Source organism: Pangasianodon hypophthalmus, chromosome 9 (genome assembly GCF_027358585.1).
Source record: "Pangasianodon hypophthalmus isolate fPanHyp1 chromosome 9, fPanHyp1.pri, whole genome shotgun sequence".
In the NCBI taxonomy this organism is placed as follows: domain Eukaryota; kingdom Metazoa; phylum Chordata; class Actinopteri; order Siluriformes; family Pangasiidae; genus Pangasianodon; species Pangasianodon hypophthalmus.
In genome coordinates this window covers 13,574,956-13,597,399 of record NC_069718.1, presented here as the reverse complement: position 1 = coordinate 13,597,399, position 22,444 = coordinate 13,574,956, and the positions used below count along the sequence as shown (strand labels likewise).

At 37.8% G+C, this 22,444-nt stretch overlaps 1 long non-coding RNA gene across 2 annotated transcripts in view; it reads right to left on the bottom strand.

Moving 5' to 3' along the window:
- Positions 1-22,444, bottom strand: part of LOC128318930 (uncharacterized) — a 30,903-nt gene that overhangs the window by 1,492 nt on the left and 6,967 nt on the right. Inside the window, exon 4 of one of the 2 annotated variants that reach the window (XR_008302350.1) lies at positions 19,183-19,388. This is a non-coding gene — a long non-coding RNA (uncharacterized LOC128318930). The remainder of the gene's footprint in view (positions 1-19,182; positions 19,389-22,444) is intronic. The other variant, XR_008302351.1, reaches the window with a different exon arrangement.

Sequence of the window (22,444 nt, the reverse complement as noted above, 5' to 3'; positions counted from 1 at the left end):
AAAAGATCCAAACACACCTCTGATTGCTTGGGATCTGACCTCCTGACTCCCCTCTTTAAGATGTCAGGCAGAGGGAGGAGGAGGGGTTGGGGTCATGTGGGTTCCTTAGACGAAAAGCAAGAGGGCTTGGCACAGGGCCTCAACCAGATTCTGAGGATAATTAAAGCTAATGTGATACAGATTAATACCGACTCTCCTGCTTGGGGTGGAGGATAGCAGAGTGACGAAAGGATACCTATTCAGATCAGTGAGAAAGAATTGTCCCTTTTTGCTCCACAGGGCCTTTCTTAAGTAACATTTTAGGCCATTGAGAACACATCAGAAGACTTCATTAAGATGGAGGCAAGAGAAAGAGTGAAAAGAGAAAGTGTGCGCGTAGAGGAGGAGTGAGAAAGAAAAGAGTGCTGTCCTCACAGTGCTGTTGTGGTATGGTTCAGGTTATTTTGTGGTGGAGGTTTCGAAAAAGGGAGGCGTAGTGGTACGCTGAGCAGCCCATACCCGCGCACTCACATGCATCTCCCAGTGGGAGGTTTTAGGCTTTAAAATGGTTTCCTGTGACGTCGATTGTATGTTTGATTTGCGCTTTGCGGGGCTAGTATTATTCTCCGGAGGGGAGAATCTAGCACGCTTTCATTTCCTCTCCCCCAACAGCCAGCATAAAGTTGGCAGAGAGAAACTAGAGGATTGTAAAGTCAGATTTTTTCCTCTCCATGAAAAGCACATTTTTTGTGTTTTCTTTAGCTGAAACCGTTCCAATGCTTGCGCTGCAAATTGACGTATTGTTCCCTTATAATTAGACCCGTTTGCGTTCGAGTGTTTTTCAATATTTTGAGACTCTCCAGTGTTTGCTTTTGCTCAGGACTTTCAGAACTAGAAAATTCAATCCCTTGTCTTTTTTGGAGGGGAGACGTAAAAAAGTAAATGAGAAAAAAAATGGTTTCAGAATTTTCAACCAGGGTGAAGTGCCTCAGTACTAATTACGGACAATGGATCCCGGATGGGAAATGGTTGCAGTACAGTTGAGTCCAGGTTATGTTAGTTCAGCTGGCACTTAGTTGTGTGGGAAGCCATGCAATCCCTGTGGTAGTCAAACAGTGCCCAGAGTAAGCACTTTCTGTTGGAGTTGGAGTGAAAAGGCCACTATTTTGCAGAAGCAGTTCACTTTCCCTGAATCCATTTGAAAATCCGTTGTTCACTTCATGAATGACATGAAACGTAAAATCAGTTGTCATCTGTCTTGTGTATCTTCTTACTTTAAAAACAGGTTGGGGTAAATAATAAACCTTTAGAGATGAAATAACTAATACATTTTAAAAGAACATTCATTCATTCATCCATTCATTCATCTTTAGTAACTGCTTTATCCTGGTCAGAGTCGTGGTGGATCCGGGACCTATCCTGAGAACACTTGGTGCGAGGCCATCCTCGTTGGGACGCCAGTCCGTCACAGGGCACCACGCACACACACACATTCATACTTGGGGCCATTTACACTAGACAACCCACTTACCAGCATGTTTCTTGGAGGTAGAAGAAAACTAGAGAACCCAAAGGAAACCCACATGGACCCCGTCCATGTGAACATGTGCATTACAATAAGAAAAAGCCTGAAGATTTCTTGGCAAAAGTGTATATCATTCTCTGAAATAGTTTTGGTCTGTCAAGTTCGTTCTGCAGCAGTGCATGTTTAATTTTGAGGAAGTTACGGTAAACTGTATAACCTTCAAAAGAGTAAAAACAAATAAAAGATGAAAGCTTTAGTGACTTTATAACTGCACAAATAGCATCAGAAGAATGAGCTGCTATGGAGACAGAAGAACAATATCCAGGGTTAAACATCCAGCTCACAGCAGTAACTACGTCACAGTACCATTACCTCATTTAAGGGACACACACACACATTTGTAAGTGATTTCTAACAAGGAGGACACAACAATGTGTCTTCAAAGATAAAAGAACTGTCCTAATCTTTAAACTGGCCCCGTTCCCATCTGCCTCCTCCGCACAGTTATTGTGGAAGTACAGAGGTTTGGTGGCGCAACCAGTAAAAGCCATCATAGTGGCCTTTTGTTCGGTGTTATTGTAATCGAATCCTAGGGCTCAGTAACAAAATAGAGCAACAACAAGCGTAACTGTGCTTCTCTGAGGGAAAGATCAAGAGATGGAACTAAACATTTTTGTGCCTCCAGGGGTGTCCTGAGTTTGCTGTTATGTACAAACACTGGCTTGGTTTACTGTAATTCTGCTTTTTTGGAGGGCACACAAAGGGAGTGGATGCATGCTGCTGTCTGAAAGCAAATCTCTATTGTTTGCGAAAGAGACCACACAACAACATCATAGCAACCGGCTTATTTGTAATTAAATTCCTTTTTTTTAACATTGCATAACATCTTTCTTCCTAGAATGAATCCTCCAGAGTGTCCTGAGGTTGTGTCAGTACACAAAAACAATATCTAACTGATACAGAATCAGGGAATCAAATTTTTCCGGGACTTTCTACGCTTTTTTTTTTCAGCTATAGCTTTCCAACAGTGGAAAGTTGTGCGCAATAAGACAGCAAATAATTGCATCAGCAAGCATCTTTGTAGTCCACAGGCTGTTTTTCTCTCCTCCATGCTAAACATATGTGGCATACGTGGACTCAGACAGCCAGATGATTCAGCTTTCCCCCTTGTAAGCAGATTGGACAGTACTCTTAAACTCTTTCCCCTTTACTTTTACAAGAGCATTAAGTATTTAATGAGGGTAAAAACAATGTTAAAAAAAAAAATACCCAACACTGTGCTTCCTGTACTAGTGTGTTCACACTATTAAAGGTGAAGTCATATCATGTATTGCTAATTGGGTTTGCTTTTCTTTATATGAAGAGTAACTCTACTGGAAATATTAAGCTGTTTATTGCTATATTAAAGTATCGCCAGATTCTGTCTCCCTTAAAAATGTTCTACATGAGCAAGGTCTTGAGTCAAACTAATAGTAAATAGTAAACTATTAAAGAGCCAACTTATGAGTGAAGCAAATAGATGGAAAATGGAATTTTGTTCATTTCTGATGTTTTATGATATGATTCTTTCTTCTATTTTGTACTTTTTATTTTTATAGTTCACTTTATTACTTCATTTAGTAATATGACAAACAGTGTATCCAAAGATCTGCTAGACTACTGTAAAAAAAAAAAAAACTAATGCATTTTGAAAAAGGTCAGCACCATTTGGTTACCGAGGTGAACACAATTTATTTCTTGATTCATCTTTAGTTTAGCTTTTCCTGTTCAGGGTTGTGGTGGATCCAGAGTCGATCCCAGGAACACTGAGCGCGAGACAGGAATACACCCAGAAACAAGGGTTACATGGGAAACACTAAATTAAGAGGTGTAAATATTCTAATTGTATACATTGGCTAGCCAGTCTGTTAGAAAACTGACCAGATTATTCACTGCACAGGCATACTACTAGTCATTTCAAAAGCACATGAGGAAATGTGCACCAATGTGAGCCAAACTCTGCATATCTGATCTGCCAAAGTTTGAATTCATTCATTAAATATATCCAATAGATTGTTCCTGACAGCTGTATCACCGCCAGGCTCTGCAGTCATGCAGCAAAGCTGGGCCAAACCAAAAAAGCTGTAGATATTCAATGATTCTTTAGTGTTTTGAAACATCTAACCCTCATAAAATGAGTTCATCTTAGATACTTATTTGTAAATGTCTATATGCATCTTGCATTTTGCTGTATATATCCTGTGCTGTTACGAAGTCATGGATCACTACATAATACACAGTACTGTTTGTATATATAGAGTACATGTTATTAAAATGAGGGATGGTTTGCAAAGTAAAGATTAGATCTAGTCTTGGGCCAAACTCTCTGTGTTTCCACTGAAAATCTTGTTTAATCCCAGAATAAACTTTATTTCTAATGAAAGAACCTGGCATACAGTTCTATTTAAACCACATTAATGATACAATACAGACTGTATGCCGTTTTAGTTTATGACAGCTGATTCATGTAGTGTTTTTGAGTGGGGGTCTTTCTAAGAAAAGAGCTCAGTGTTTGGAGAGTTGCCATTGGGATACAAAGCAGAGCAAGCATAATGATGATCCTGCATGGAACCTTCAAATATTTTTATCTCAAGTTTACAGCAAGGCAATGACTGGTGGGATCTAAAGAGTCCTCACACTTGGAGATTACCCATGAGGCTCTGCATGTCCTCACATTAACTGGAGTGGAGATGCGCACAGTTCACCATGTTTGGGAGTGTTCAATCTACTGGAGCATGAGATACCACTGCTGCCCACTGTTACGTGTGCAATTCAAAAACTCAACTCTTAAGCCTGCATCTCATAATTTAATACATATAAGGCATAAGACGTGACTTCAGGAGCAGGGGAATATCTACAGTTTGATTAATGTTTGTTACTTGTATAGACAATGAGGGTAAATAAGTTTTTGAACACTTTTGTAATTGTTCACTTTTGTTTACATATGGCTATGTAAGTATGGCTAGCCAATTATTACAACCATTAATCAAACATGCATTTGTATCTGTTGAGACAGCTCCAAAAACCCCTATGTAAAAGAATTTGTTCTTGAAAATCTATTCTGAACATGAGAAACACACCTAAAGCAGTACAGGACCTCAGTACGGAGTTTGAAAACACACCTAAAGCAGTACAGGACCTCAGTACGGAGTTTGAAAACACACCTAAAGCAGTACAGGACCCATATCTTTTTAATACTGTAAACTTATTTCTCCACTGTTTACAAAAGCAAAGTTAGCATAGAACTATTCATGAGTATCTCTTTGGCATAGTGGGTGGAGAGTGGAATTTTATTGAGTTGTGACCAGGTCAGCCAGGATGCTGCATGCTGAAACACAGAAAGTTTATTTGAAAGCAGCCACTCAGAGGGCTGAGCACACAGTCGACCACTGTTGCCCAGAGACGTTGATCAGAGCCAGACAGCAGAACTTGGCTGCTTTTGGGAAAAAACACATCTTTTGCTGGTTACAACAGCAGGAGAAAGTGAAGAAAAAAAATGAGTGTGTGTGTGTGTGTGCTTATAGGAGGGTGGGTTGGGGTGAGGTGGTGGTTAAGTAGCATTTCTGGGGAATACTATAGACTGTAACTCCTGAAACTTGTTTAATATATGACCCCCCCAAACGAAAGTGGAAAACATTTGGAACATACTCTTCAAAACTTGAAGCTGCATACTTCTACCATTAATGTGCTGTGAATAATGATAATTTATTGCTAATGGAACTGTATGACTAAGACATCCAAGAATAGAAAAGAGAATTACAGATTGCTTACTTTCCAGAGAGAAAATGTTAATTTACTGCTGAAAAGTTAATTGTTGGGAAAGGCTATTATTCCAGTAATTGTCCTGAAAATTAAAAAAATACACTGTTTTGTTTGTCTTATAATACAATACTGTATAGTCAACATTCCTCCAATTAAATATATTTACAATTTTTTTGAGCAAGAAAAAAGCTAATGTTAAGAGATTTTCCAATTGCTTTCAAGTTTTCAGTTGTGATCTTTATGAATATATACCGTATATGCTTGATATTGATTATTTTCTTCAAGGGAAGACTGAGTTGACATGGTATGGAGGATGAGTACTGTTTTTCCAAGTGGAGCATTTGAGTAACTTTCTTTCCCTTTTGTCTGACATATTTCTGTGTAAAATATGTTTCTCATTCTGCTTCTTTCCAGATATGTGGCAACAGGAGCTCTTTATCATGAAACAAAAAGTGCACTGTGCCTTTTTTCCTGCTTTTGAGCTGCTTATATGTGTGTCACTCTGTGATCTCTCCTTCCATGAGCCCACTCTCCCCGTGTGGTTTCCCACAAACTATTACTTGGCTACTGTTGCTGGATACCATATCTATGGACCTCAGGGGTTGGAAAACACGTCTGAAGGAGACAGATTGGGAGATGATGATGAGAGCAGCTTGTCAGAGAGAGACTGATTTGTTTTTCCCTCCTTTTTTTCCCCAGCCATGTAGGCCTTTTTCCTCTCATCTGTGCTTTCTCCATATGCAGGCAGTTGTAAGATCACCCGAATAGAACCACCTGGTTTCCCCCATGTCGGCCCCTGCTGCTGTACTCAGTGACCACTTCTCGCTCGCCTCCTGCCAAGTATCCAAGGTAACAACACACAAAGATTACAGCGAAAGAGGTGATACTTTCATTTTTGTGACCCCTTTTATTTGACACCACCCTGAGAAAAAAAGATGTTAAAAGTCCACCTTATGCTTGAGTCACAGAAAGAAAGAGAGAAAGATAAAAGCCTGCATGTTTCAAGACAGAAAATGCCCAGCTGTTCTTTATTACTGTCCCTCTTAGTTCATTGAGACGTAATTGCATTCTGACTTCATCTGAACCCTAGCCTGACCCCTGCTCCCCTGTCAGACACAGGCATGCATAAGCCTTTCATAGTGAGAGGAGATCACACAGTGCGAGTATTGCCACTAGGATCAACAAACGCAAATCAGGAAACTGTGGAAAACTCGCTGAGAACACTCACCCCCAACACACACACACACACACACAAAGAGTTTCTTCTCTAGTTGGGCAACCTGTCTGGTTCTCTCTGACTCCTCTTACTGGCAACAGTTAATCAGTTGCAATTTTTGACCTTACTGTTTTCTTTCCTCTACACTTATTCCTCCCTTTCTCCTTCTCTATGCTCCTTCTTTTGAACATGATGTCATAGGTTTTCCAGTTAAAGTTAGTAAAAGTACTTTTTTACTATTCTCAGTTAACCAACAGGGCTTCCCCACATCAAACCACTGCAGACCTGTAACGCCATGGAACAGCTATGTGTTCCATCATCCTAGATGACTGCCCTACTGTTGATTTTCACCCTCTCTCATTCTCTCCGTCTGTTTGTTCTTATTGTGGAAGGCTGTGCAGGGTCCAGCTTATTTACCAGTGAAGAGTGTACTGACGTCAACTGCATGGCCTGATGTTTGGAATCAAAGTATTTCCCTGTGTCGCGCCTCACTGATATGTCTAAACATATAATAAATATTAGGCTTTGACTCTTGGTTGGATATCTATGGCCAATAAAACCAAAAAATGTGCACAATGTTTTTTTTCTTCACATTTCAGACAGATTCCATCTGTAGAGGGAGGCCCTCTTTCAAGGCTTCCCAAAGCCCCATTAGTGAACACTACTAATACTAAGTCTACATTTGTTAAATGCTTACTCAGAAATGGGAAAAATCATTTTTAGGAATGGAGCAGGATAAGATATTGAGCAGACCTTTTTTTTAAAAAAATAATAATGTAGAAGCAGTGCACTTCAAAAAATGGAATCAGAATGGAGAAATAATGTGATCTCAGTGACTTTGAGCATGGAATGGTTGTTAGTGCCTGATGGGCTGGATCAAGTATTTCAGAAACTGCTGTTTTCCTGGCAGTTTCCAACACAACATTCTTTTGTAGTTTACACTGAATGGTACATAAAGCGAAAAACACCCAGTGAGCAGCAGTTCTGTGACTGGAAATGCCTTGTTGATTAGAGACGTCAGAGGAGAATGGCCAGACTGGTTCGAGCTGACAGTGAAGGCTATGGTAACTCAAATAACCACTCTTTATAACCATGGTGAGCAGAAAAGCATCTCAGAAGGCACCACACATTTAACCTTGAGGAAGACGATGAGCTACAACAGGAGAAGACCACATCAGGTTCCACTCCTGTCGGTTATTTTGTAATATTTTATATTATATTACTTTATGTTATTTTATTATTATTATTATTCTATTTTATAGCATTCACTATGCTGTGGCATCATGATCTGCCGAATGTGTATATCTATATCACTAGCCCACTCGACCTATTCCCGCAGTAGTAACCATATTAACCATAGTAACCGTAGTAGCACTATATTCTCATAGTCATTTACATCATCCTATTGATGACTCTTTTCACATAGTGCACGCTGATTTTTCACACACCCTTTACACACACACACACGCATGCATGCACACTATGTGAAAAGAGTCATCAATAGGATGATGTAAATTACTATGAGAATATCGTGCATAGAACTGTCATTAAACAACTCCATCTCTCAGCCCCCTCAGGAAAAGCACCAACTCAGACTACATTAACATTCTGTTCTCTTTAATGGATTTCTTCTTCACCACTATATTTTACACCATGGAAATGTTATAGTAGGTGAGCAGGCCAATAAGTATTAGGTGCCTGTTGGGATTCCCACTGTTCAGGGCGGTTTGTAAGTACTGTACCACATTCTCAGAGATTAGAGTCAGCTGGCTGTGCCGTCTTTCAGAAACACGGGGCCAAGTTAGCAGCTACACTTCAATTGCTATGAATGACTCATTATGTAAGCTCTTATGTGACTGCAAAAATTATCTAAATGGTGCTGTTGCTATACAACAATAGTGCTCCTGTCAAAACATCAACAAATGTGTAAATGTACTGTTTCTTAGAAGGCTAAGCTGTTGAAATATTCCATATAAGCAGTTTACAGTCACACCTAACAATTTAAATATGGTGCATACTGGAAAAGTTTAGCAAAGCCAACCAAAACCATGGCAAATGAAATGAATAATGATGCTGTATGCGTCTTGTGCTCAATTTAACTGATTCACTGCATAGGGAGTCTATTTGTATTTTCGTAAATGTTCATAGTTAGGTTTATGACTCATTGGGTGATGTTTAGGTGTGTTATTCTTTCACATACCCAGTAGAGTTTTACTTCAAACTCAGGCTTTACTCAGTGTAATTCACTGGCTGTTGGACATTGTGGCGCAAGTCGCTAAATATTTTGTGGTGAAGAAACAAATTAAGTTGTTTCCACCCTTACAAAAACCTCAAAACAGTTGTTTGTATAGATGTCTAGACATAATTAATCATACTAATCAACTTTAATCTCACTAATCGCTAATAATCTCATTAAAAAATCAGATCATTTGAAATGAATTGCACATGTGATATTGGTTTTAGCATGGTCAGATCCACTGCGCTTGAGGCCATCATGTTTGTTTAAAAGCTGAGGCTTTGCCAAAGCCTTCCCGGACATGATACTCATAGTGGTTGTGTTCCCCCTGACTGTTTTTATGCTAACTTCTCAATGGCTGAGGTCCACTTTCTGCCTCTCCTTTTCATTCCAAAGAGCCCACAGAGGTCACTTCCCAATAATTTATAATCGGCTTTGGACAGATGTGAAAATAGTGCATTTTATTCATTTTGCTTTAATGTGCGCTATATTTCAATGCAGAAATAATACAAATTAGCGTTAAAAGGAAAAAAACCTGCTCATAATAGCCTAACCTCTCAAAATAAAACTATTTAGGTGCAGCTTCATTTAAAAAGCAGTATGCACATAATGTGAGGACTGTCCATCATCCTGTTCCTATTCACGTTGAATACCACGAGACATATTGAAGCTTTCTGTCTAGTCCACTGATTGCCTGCCAAAACTCTGTCCTGCTCATCAGACTCCCACATACAGCTGCTGTAAGTGCAACAGGAAAATAAGAACCATCAAACCATCAAACCATCAAAAATACGTCGTATTCTTCTCAAAGCAATGCATAAACTCACTGCAATTTTCCCAGTAAAGGAGGCAGGTAGATTTGGCTATGATTTTAAATTGCTTGGTAAAGAAATTCAGGTGAAAGCTGAAACATTTAAGTCTTAAAAACCATAAGACTAACTTTCCCATCTTCACAGTTCATGAGTGTATTACAGTAATGTGTATGTGTTTATAGAGTGTCTGAGGAAATGCAATGCATGCAATATAACATTAGCTTCATTGCTGTGTGTTTAAGAGCCACACAGGGTGACTGATTAAAAAAAAAGAGTCAAAACAATAGTGAGTGACGCAAAACGGTTCAATAATAGTGATAATACACAAGCAGAGTTTTAAATCAGTTTTCTCTGGGAATGATAAGAAGAAAGCTTCAGTGATCTTCATTTCTATGACAGTTTCCTGAAGAGATTTCCCCCTCAAAGCTTGTTGCCATTTAGAAAGACACATTGTGCTCCATTCCACACCGGTTGCCAAGTTGTCCTGAGGCGAAAAAAAGCTTTTGAACAAAACACATGTACAAAACATCAATAAAGGCTAGAAAAAACAAAACTGATGCATGTCTGCAGCTGTCTCCAAGCTGCAGCAAGCACCACAGTGACTTTGTGCTTTCCCTGATCCTAAACTAGATATTGAAATATGAAAAATCCGGATGTCCGTAATGCTTGCGCTATTCAGCCTGTTTTTCTTTCTGCCTTGTTTTCGAGAAAAGCTATTAAAGAGATGGGATAACTTGTCACATCATGTGTCTTGTGCTTTTCATGGAGGTCCAGCTTACTTCAATTAAAAGTCGTAAGCGGCTGGTTTTGATCAAGATCCTTGGCAAACCTAAGGTGATTCTTTTCCTAACAAAAAACAAATGAGACTTTGCACTCTAAACATTGTTTAAGAATAATAGCATGTCTTCAGGGAGAGTATCTAGCTCTCACTCCACTTCCTAATGAGCTTCCTTCCTTTTGGCCTATATAGCAAACATGTCAGATACATGGTTAAAATGAACAAGGGTTGTGTTAAAAAAAAAAAAAAAAAAAACAGCTGTTCAGCGTTCATGAGATAAAAGAGGTTAGTCCTCTTTGTCAGAGGGAGGCCAGTGGGGTCCAATGAGGTTTTGTGTTTTTAGAGGGTTTCCCTCGTAGAAAGGACACATACATAATTTGATAACCCACAAGCCAGAACTCTGGTTGACATTTTTATGGCCGAGTCACATGGGAGTAGTACATCATATTTTATAACCAAGTTACTCTGGGTTCAAATTCCACATCAACCGTATCCACTGACTACATATGCGAAATAGTTATTCCCCCAAACCATATGGCATCCAAGAGGAAATGCTTTTAATATCTTTTATATAAATGGTCTACATCAGAGAGGAAAGGAGGTGGGGATGCCATGCCATACACATTCATCAGATGTCTGGCCACTTTCAGTGACTCATAATTTTCTCTGAGAAAGTACTACAATCTTTTTTTTTCAAGTATACAGTAATCCCCAGAAGCCATAGAACAAAAATGCGGCAGTGGCAGAGACTTCAGACCACCTCAGATCTTTTATCTGACCATATCTAAGATTTAAAGTATCCTTATTAACTGTTTGTAATGGTGGCTCATCTGAGAATTCAGTCAAGTTGCCTCATTTGCTTTTCATCAGCTCCAAAATGGAATGAGGAAAAAACATGCACTGTTTTGTGTTATTCTGAAAGACTACAGTTCTTTTACTACTATGTCTACATGATATCAGACAGTTTAGAGACAATATTATACATTTTTTTCAGTATTATTGTCAGCTTGTGTTTGCTGATCTAATTGCCAATCTGACAAACTTGATTAATGTTTCAAGACAACAGTGACTTGGTGGCCTGAAAGGCTAAAGGGTCAACAGCAGAAGACCACCTTGGGTTCTACTCCTGTCAGCTAAGAACAGGAAACTGAAGCTACAGTGGGCGCAGACTCATCAAAACTGGGCAGTTGAACATTGGACAAATGTCTTCTGTGTTTTTCTTATCTTCAACTGCCAAGTTTATAATATCATCTCAGTAAATGACAGGAAATCGAACAATGGCCAAAAACTCTAGTTCTGAACTAAAACAATAACCCTCGGCTTTCATTTGATGGGGTTTACCTATGTTTTGGGTGAACTACACAGAAATCAAAATCCTTTTAATACATAGTCTTCCTCATTCAAGACCATCAGAAGTAATTGGACAGTTAACTGCTCTGTACTTTCTTGGCCAGCTGTGCTGTATTGTTGCACAAAAGAGTTAAGCAAATGTCTAGAGTTGATTCCTGATGTGGCATTTACACAATGTGGGGGGGAAAAAAATAAGAGTCAGTACCAGTAAGGAATAATCATTCAAACAGTGACAGAGACCAAACAATTCGGGGTGCCAAACCAAACTGTGTGGTACATTACTAAGGGGCAAGAATGCACTGGTGAGCTCAACAATAGTAAACAATCTGATGGACTATAGAAGACCACAGCAGGGCACAACAGAAGGATAACTGAGAATGTAAATGTTACAATTCATGCACATAACAGTAAGACATATATGTGGAAAGGACTTCAATAAAAAGGACAACACACCAGCTCAACCTCAAAAGATTTAAACCACACGGTGAAAAAAAAAGCGGCTAAATCTCAAGAACAGAAAGACCAGGCTGTAGGTGTCTAAAGAGTATATGAAATGCATCTAGAGGTCCAGGACAGTTCAGTTTAAATAAGAGATAAGGAATAAAAATAGGAAATTCTGAACTGAACAGAAACACATCTGGTCAACAAAATATACACCATTGGCAATAGGACACTGGCCCTGTACAAAAGCAGAATAATTGGACCCACTATATATTTGCTATACATGTGCTATACATGCAACTATAATGTAACTACTGATGATATACAGTATGCACTGTTCCAAATGGGTTACACTAGTATATCTTATGTAAATGCACATCAACTTCAGTTTTGGCTTATGTGCGAACACATCACGATCATTTAAAATGTGTGTTGGTCTGGGAAAACCCTTCGAATGTCACTGTGGCTGAATTCTGGAAAACAGACAAAAAGCTGAGTTTGACCAGAATTGAGTTTTTCACCCAGTAATATGCCTTGACATCTTTACTTTAAGAAAACATCAATATATTTTACCAAATTGTAGAAATGTTTTTATTTAAGCTACTTTCTGACTTGGCTTTGGCATCTGCCTGCAATGATCATATTTGTGTAAGTTGTGCCAGGTTTACAATCGTAAAAACAAAGATGTCTAAAACCTCATGAACTAAGTGTGATTTTCTCACACAGTGAATGTCATGCTTTGAGTTGTTAGACAGCTATATGCCATAGCGAAATGGACATAAGTCTAGTGATTTAGTTTGCGATCAGATACCGACATCATATTGCTGAAACAGAGAAGGGGTCTTATACACAATGTACAGAAGACAGCTGACAAAGTTTTAAATGACCTAATTAATTAAGACTTACTAATAAGAAATGTAGCTAACAGAACTCAATAAATTAATCTGTGATTATTTCCCCACCGATGTAAGTATGAACAGAGATCAGTTGTGTCAAGAGACAACGATGAGACTCGCATTCAAATGTCATGTGGATGATCCTTTAAAAATTTTTTCATGTGTAAATAGATTAAGTTACAAATGAGTTACAAATAAGTCAAATGGAATATTTAAATAGTCTTTTTGACTTTTGGGGCTACCAGACTTTAAAATACTAACTTCTTGATGAGTAAACTATTTTCAGTTCAGAAAAGCCTATAGAGACTATATATACATAACATAACTATATATAACTATATATAACAGAAAATGTCAAAATATGACTATGTGAATGATTTTCCCAGGCCATGACTTTATATTCCTGTACAATATTTGTGTTGTATCATGCTAAACCCAACAAAATCATATAGATTAACACCAATCTATAATTTGACAGTATCTGCACATGAACTGTTCACTTATTTTGAAATATAACTGCTATATAAAATTACATTTGTAAAAAGTGAACAGTTCCTGTATAGTTAGTATATAGGTACTGTCACAATTTAAAAGAAATTCAGGTCAAAAAAGCAGGATTTTATACACTTGTCATTACCCTACCCCTGTTACTTCTTAGAGAGAATGACGTCCTTATACAAGATACACTTCTGTACATGATCCACAACTGAAGTTGTATTTACATACAAAGTACTCCTGCACATCTATAAATGTGCATACATATTCAACAGTTATAGTACAAAGTTGCATATATAGTTTATGTGTTATCACACAGGCATTAAAGTCACAATAAAAAGTGGGACAGAATATATTCTTGACTGGTCAAGGCAGGCATTTCACTGAAGACCTCCCTGTAACAAACAGGAAACAAACAGGCTGACATTACAGGATTGGAGTATCAGCAGACAAGATACAATATGTGTATCTATGACTTTTGATGTTTAGATATAGGATTATAGGCCTTAGACAGCACTAAACATTTGTAGTTCCAAATACACTGATATGATACCTCAAAGCTGGGGCTCTGTATATAAAAGTTTTTTAAATCCTATATGATTCATCCAATAGAGATGTAAATGTATTTAATCTGAAGCTGACATTCTGCAGGTTCACATTATAATAATTGTTTTATTGCCAATCCAATTCAATGTGCTGGAATACTCAGTTACAGCAGCATGATGTCAGTGTCTAATAAAGCATTTTAACTTGTTATAGTTTTATATCGAGGAATTAAGAAACAACATGTGTGGAATGAAAAGAATGACTAAGCTTGACAGGGAAAGTTATAGCTGTTATTTTATCCCACAAACCACTAAAGTGTTTCTGAAGTATATTATTGTGCTATTATTTATGTGATCACTCCATGCGTCACTGCAAACGCACTAATGCATTTATATGTTTATTAAAAAAATAAACTTCCATTTGCGTCAAGCTGACTTGCACTACTCGCACACACATGGATCAGCCTTTAGTTTATATCACAAACTACCTGTAAATCAGAGAAATGTAAACATGAGGCCCCCAGCAGTTCATGCAACATGCATACAACCAGGGTCAATGACACCTATGTTTCCCAGGAATCCACAGTAATGAGGACCTCCTGCGTACTTCTTGACTGATAGTGTTTGCATATAGTGGGATTTAAAAATCTGTACTGACAAATAATTTTCAATTTATAAAATATTCTACCAGAAGTTACCCTGTTTACACCTTGTATGAAAATCATTATACAGTAGTTTATTAAATATCATGACAAATATCAATGTTTAACTCCCAGACACATATAGATGGACTACTGACCAGACATATTTTGGTCTATTATCAGCCTATAATATGGATAGATTGTTTAACTGATAGAAACCTGAAACTCTCAGATAAATTAAACTTTCACTGAAAAAAAATAACACTCAAATGGCCATAGTGTTTTAACCTTATAATACAGGTGTTTCCTGTGTGGATATAAAACTACAGGCTGCACAATTTCTAGTTAAGTTATTTAACCTGACTCCACAAACCTCTAAAAATGATTAAAGCAATGTCTATAGTCTGAAAATTAAAATTATTGAGCAAAGGTCACTATTTTGGGCTCAGACAAGTGGTAGCTGTTGGAATGAAAGTTTTCAGATGATGCAAAAAAAAAAGAAAGAAAGAATTAATCCTGCAAACAGAAGAAGGCCTCTTGACCCTGGAGATCTGAACCAGCAGGTTCTTTTGAAAACTGAGAGCCATCTGAAATGCAGTCCTAAAGCAAGTCCAATGAAAAGGTAGACTTTGCAGTGTCTGCCCAAGTATGTGTGTGTCCAGTCCCAAAGGTGTGCTTGTAACTACCTTTTTTTTTTTTAAATTAATCATGATTGACTTCTATAACTGTCCACCAATTCAACTATTACTCCACACATTCAATTACAGTGAGTGAGTGAGTTAAAGTGAGTGAGTGAGTGAGTTAAAGAGAGTGAGTTAAAGTGTCCACCCATTCAACTATTACTCCACACACTCCATTACAGTGAGTGAGTGAGTTAAAGTGAGTGAGTGAGTGAGTTAAAGAGAGTGAGTGAGTGAGTGAGTGAGTTAAAGAGAGTGAGTTAAAGTGTCCACCCATTCAACTATTACTCCACACACTCAATTACAGTGAGGGAGTGAGTGAGTTAAGTTAGAGTGAGTGAGTGGGTGATTGAGTTAAAGTGAGTGAGCAAGTGAATGAGTGATTGAGTGAGTGAGTGAGTTAGTGAGTGAGCGAGTTAAAATGAGTGCGGTACAGTGAGTGAATGGGTGAGCTAGTTAAAGTGAGTGAGTGAGTGAGTTAGTGAGTGAGGGAATGATCCATTAAGTGAGTGAGTCAGTGAGTTAAAGTGAGTGAGTGAATAAGTTAGAGTGACGGAGTTACAGTGATTGAGTGAGTGAGTGAGTGAGTGACTGAGTTAAAGTGATTGAGTGAGTGAGTGAGTGAGTTAAAGTGAGTGAGTGAGTGAGTGAGTTAGAGAGAGTGAGTTAGAGTGAATGAGTGAGTCAGTGAGTTAAAGTGAGTGAGTGAATAAGTTAGAGTGACGGAGTTACAGTGATTGAGTGAGTGAGTGACTGAGTTACAGTGATTGAGTGAGTGAGTGAGTGAGTGACTGAGTTAAAGTGATTGAGTGAGTGAGTGAGTTAAAGTGAGTGAGTGAGTGAGTGAGTTAGAGAGAGTGAGTTAGAGTGAATGAGTGAGTCAGTGAGTTAAAGTGAGCGAGTGAATAATTTAGAGTGAGTGAGTTACAGTGAGTTAGTGAGTTAAAGTGAGTTAGTGAGTTAAAGTTAGTTAGTGAGTGGGTGAGTTAAAGTGAGTGAGTGAGTCACTGAGTGAGTGAGTCAGTGAATGAGTGAATCAAACTGAGTCAGTGGGTGAGTGAGTCAATGAGTTAGTTAAAGTGAGTGAGTGAGTGACTGACTGACTGACTGAAGTTTAAAGTCTATTTATTGATTTGCTTTTTTTCTTTTTTTGTTGGGGAGTATCCAGCCTTTTCACAAAACTTTATGAACACACTCTCAGACACGAGCATCTGCTGCTAGATATTTATGCTCGCCAAAATGCATTCTTAGCTTTTTAGTCACCATTTCAGTGAATATTGAATGAAGAAATAATTAAGAACTAATTTTTTTGGAACATTGTTAGTGACTGGAAATAAGTTGAGTGGGTATTGGATGAAATAGTATTCAAACTTCTTAAATATTGATTGATGTTATTGTATTATTTACTTAATGACTAATTCTAGTAATATTTTTAACCCTCAAACACTGGATTCTTATAACATTAAAAATAATTAAATAAACAATTTAATATCAGATTAATAATAACACATAAATATGATGCTAATTAACCAAATGTTAAACCAAAACACTATTTAGATTTTAATATTAAAGTGCATGCCAAATCATGTTTCTGTGTTTTTAATTTTATTTTTGTTTTTTTTTTCTTTTCTATCCTTTCAAGTCTTAAATAACAACCTTTTGGATTATGTCATTAGAGAGTTATTATTTCTGGAAAAGTGTCCTAGGGATATCACACTAAGCCTTACACATTGTCAGCTTCCACTGTATTTATTGTTCACTCTTTCTGTGAACTGCTGGCTCCAGAGGAATCGGCCTCTTCTAGTGTTTATTTTGAAAAGCCTCAATGAGGACAAATAATTTAGGGTCAGCTTCAATGTGCTTGTGGCCTTATGTACTGAATAATAGCAGAGAAACAAACTTGCTCCAGTTGCATGGTGCTTTAAACGTAAACAACTTTCTCACATATTATTAACAGCCTGAAATCTGAAGGAATATTACACATGTTGTTTTTTAATGATTGTATACTTAAGAAATAAAAAGGTTTAACATTACATATCTAATATACAGTTTGCTGTTTCTTATAAGGCAGTGCCTTATTTATTCTCCAAAACCATGTTCCTCACATTTTATTTAATACTGTGTGCGTATTGTAAGTATGTAAGTAATGAATGTCACCTCTGTACATCAGTATGGTTGAAACTCTCACAACCATCAACAGTCAAAACCATCAAAGCCTGCTGTGACTCTCTAGCCCTGAACTCTAATTTAACAAATGATTACTGCTCTTTTGAGCCACATGCACAGCACACCTGGAAATGAAAAATAGAAAACCACAATTAAATGAAAAATAGCAATGCCTATTATTCTACGAATTCACTTACTTTATAACATAGCGTGTAATGTTTTTCACAGCCAGCTGACCGCATTGTCAGTGATGCCAGACTGGAATGTGATTAGTTCATTTTCCTTGGCTTGAATGAAATTAGCTATAGTGAGATGTAATCCATGAAAAGTCCATTGTATGTTTTATAGATGCACTAACAGTCACCCCATAAATAGGTCATCTGTCTGAACTGTGATGTGTACACTCTAGATTTATTATGACTTCTTTAATGAGGCCTACTGATTTTTCGGAAAACACCATAGACATTTTCCAACGAATCCCTTCATTTTAGCTCTGAGCATGCATGAAAGAAACAAAAGTTATTTGTGCTTTTGGAAAACACTGTGATCTAGCCATCACTCAAAGCATTTATTCAGGCTTTTATATGAAATTAGACTCGCATCCCCATGAATGTTATTTTACACTTGCTCAAATGCTTCAGCTTTTATGAAGGCTACCTATTTGAATGCACAGTGCAGTTTTTTAATTATAAAAAATATAGGCTTTTTTTAGGCTGGAATATTGACTTGGACCTTGTGTGGTCAAAATAATAAGGATGTACTTCAGTTTCACATGATGTTCATGGTCAACAAATGATAACCTCTTTAAATTCTGCCTTATTATTGAGCTGTTTATTCAGCTAAAGCTGATTATTTAGAAAATACAGTGAAAGTAATGGGAAAGGTACATAGATATGAGAGTGAGGAATGTAAGTCTGGACCTGCTGGGAGTTTAAGGAGTTAAAAATCACAAAAGACAAGTTTTAGTGATCTTATGAATGAAACACTTCACTAGTAAGTTCTGCATCCTGCTGCCCTGTGGTGCTGCTGTGCGTCTAACAAGTGAGGCACATTAGCATTTGAAGGCTTTCTCTTCATAAACAAACTCTTGCCCTCTCCCTCAGCATTCCATTGGGATGTTGCTGGATTCTGTGTGTGTGTGTGTGTGTGTGTATGTGTGTGCTGGGGGGTTGTCAAGTATCAGGATAAGGTTAGGATTAAGCATGCTTCATGGGAAAAGTTCTCTAGGAAGGTTTAGAAGCTCTCCCTACCAACATATTTAAAATGTTTTCAATGGAGATCTAACAACATCTGGTAAAGTTTTCATCATTCACATAAGCATGTGATGTCTATTTCTCTTCTTTTATTGACATTTTTAATGAATGTGTTAATTTGTAATTAATCGAAAGAGTGTTTTTACCAGCTTTTTTTTTTTTTTTAATATACAGTGGATATAAAAAGTCTATACATCCTTGTTAAAATGCAGGTTTTTGTGATGCAAAAAAAAAACTAAACCAAGATAAATCATGTCAGAACTACTGCCACCCTCAATATGAAATTACAACATATAAAAATGAAGTAAAAAACAATCAGAAGCCTTTTAGGGAAAATAGGAAAAATAAAAAAAGTTACAATAACCTACCTCCATGGCCTGGGTTCAATTCCCGACCAGGGAACCGATCCCAGCCACTGGGGTTGCAGATGACAGGGCACTCCCAGTGCCGGTCCCAAGCCCAGATAAAAGATAAAATTGGGAAGAGTTGCGTCAGCAAGGGCATCCGGCGTAAAACTTTGCCAAATCAAATATGTGGACCAATGATTCACTGTGGTGACCCCTAACGGGTGCTGCTGAAAGAAGAAGAAGAAGTACAACCAAAAAGTTACAACAACCTGGTTGCATAAGTGTGCACACCCTTTTATAATTGGGAATGCAGCTATGTTCAGAATGAACCAATCACATTCAATCTCATGTTCAACAGTAACTATCATACAGCTGTCATCAATGAAATTATTCTGATTAACTCCAAATAAAGACCAGCTGTTTCTGTAGCACTTTCTTGACATCTTCTTAGTTTCATCTGCTGACGCCATGGACGGCAAAGAGCTTACAAAGCATGTAGGGTATCTCACTTGTCGAAAGATATCAATCAGGAGAAGGGTATAAAAGAATTTCCAAAACATTAGATGTACCATGGAACACCGTGAAGGCCGTCATCAACAAGTGGAGAAAATGGGGCATCACAGTGACATCACCAATAACAGGATATCCCTCAAAAATTTACAAAATCACAAGACAAAAACTTACCAGGGAGGCTGCCTAGAGCCCAACAGCAACATTAAAGGAGCTGCAGAAATATCTGACAAGTACTGATTACTCTCTGCATGTGACAACAATCTCTCGTATTCTTCACATGTCTGGGCTATGGGGTAGGGTGTCTGGACAGGAGACCTTTCTCACAAAAAACATCCAAGCCCAACTAAATCACACCAAACCATATGTTCAAGGTATGTATGGTGCAAGAAAAGCACATCCTCAAAAGAACACCATACAGTGAAGCATGGTGGTGGCAGCGTCATGCTTTAGGGCTGCTTTTCTTCAGCCAGAACTATGGGTTTTATCAAAGTGGATGGAATCAAGAATAGCTACAAATACGAAAAGGAATTTCACCTTTCAGTACAACAATGACCCAAAGCATACATCCAAAAATCAACAAAGGAATGGCTTAACCAAAAGAAGATCAATGTATTTGAAAGACCTAGCCAGAGCCCAGACCCGAATCCAACTAAAAATCTGTGGGGTGACCTGAAGCGGCCTATGCACAGGAGAGGCCCTTATTTGATGGATCCAATTTGATGGATCTAGAATGTTTTTTGCAAGAAAGAATGAGAAATTATTGCCAAGTCAAGATGTGCCATGCTGATAGATTCTTATATAAAAAAGACTGAGTGGTGTAATAAAATCAAAATGTGCTTCAACAAAGTATTAGTTTAGGGGTGTGCACACTTATGCAACTAGGTTATTGTAAATTATTTATTTTTCCTATTTTTCCCTAAAATGTTTCTGATTGTTTATTTGTATATTAGCAGTTGCATATTAAAGGTGGGAAAATATCTGAAATGATTTATCTTAGTGTCATTCTTTCACTTCACAAAAACAGGGGTGTGTAGACCTTTTATATCCGTTGTAGATAATACACATTCAGCTTAGACATATTAAACTATACATTCATTGGTAAAGCTTTATATTAAATTTCTCTTAACTGACATTAACACATTAGTTTACATGAACAAATAATGAAGAATGAATTTCATCATTGATACACCATACTGTAACATTAACAAAGTAAATCTAACTTGTATTAAATGATACTTTAAAAAAAAAAAATAAATAAATAAATAATAATCAACAGCTGCATTAACCAATGTTCATACCATCCATAAGTAAGGCCACAGTGATCAGTATGAACAACATCTTAATTAAAGTGTTTACAACTATTAATTGGCAAAATCCAATATTTACACCTGGAGGCCGGAGTTCAGTAAATTATCAACATTTAGGAACATTAAATTTTGTGGGATTAATTTATGTGGACTTACACTATATGGCCAAAATTATGTGGATACCTGACCATGCCAGTAATATGTGGTTCTTCCCCAAACTGTTGCCACAAAGTTCGAAGGACAGAATTGTGTCATAGGTCTTTGTATGCTGTAGCTTTAAGAATTATCTTCATTGGAACTAAGGGGCACAAATATGTTCCAGTGTGACAATGCCCCTGGCCCCTGTGCACAAAGCATGGTCCATAAAGACATGGTTTGCCAAGGTTGGAGTGGAAGACCTTGGGTGGCCTGCACAGGGCCCTCAACCCTTCTGAACACCTTTTTGATGAATTGTATGTGAAAATCAAGTGGAAAGGTTATTCTAACAGTGAAATGGGGACTAAAATTTGGAATAGGATGTTCAACAAGCACATACGGGTGTGATTTGTCAGGTGTCCACATACTTTTGGCCATATAATGTATGTAAACATTAGTCAGGTATATTTTGTTAAAATTTTAACAACATTGATTATGGTGTATTAATGCTGAAGTTCATGGTTTGTTCATGTAAACTAACACAGTAAATAATATTAGTTAAGAGAAACTTCATCTAAAGCAATATCCATTCATTTTACCAACACCTATTTATTTGTTTTTCTGTGAATAACTCAGATCCTCAGTCTCTCTCTCTCTCTCTCACACACACACACACACACACACACAAACACACACACACACACACTCCATGAAGCCAAGAGGATTAACCCACTTGCATATGGAAGCATGCAGGAAATCATTTCATAAAGTGACACATTAACCCACAAATGATGTTCATACTATGAGGCCTCACTGAAAGGCCTTTATTGATGCAAGCCAACGCAAACTCATTTACCTCTGGCCATGGGTGACATGGAGTGGGGGCTCTCAAACAACTAAAGGGACTTTGCATGAGAGAGGATGTATATGACAGTACCAGTTCCTGCAGAGCTCCAGTTGAAAAGGACATTTTGGGTTAATCCTCATTAAATATGGAAGTTGCTTTCATCTTAGTGAGCAAAAGTGACCCACCGTGAACTTTTGTCCACTTTCTTTCAGACTGAGTTCTAGTCTATACCAGGGCAATTAGAGCAACATTACAATGCCACATCTTTTGAGAGGCGGGTCAAGCTGCCCCATTGGTTTGCCAAGCCGTCCAAATCTGACTCATCATGAATCTCAATAGGAAGCTTAGAGAGAGAGAGAGAGAGAGAGAGAGAGAGAGAGAAATGTGCCTCACAACAGTAGCCAAAGAAATACCAGCCTCTCAGTATGCATGAAGGCTCAAAAGCAGTCATTAGATAAGAAACTGATAGACCGTAACACAA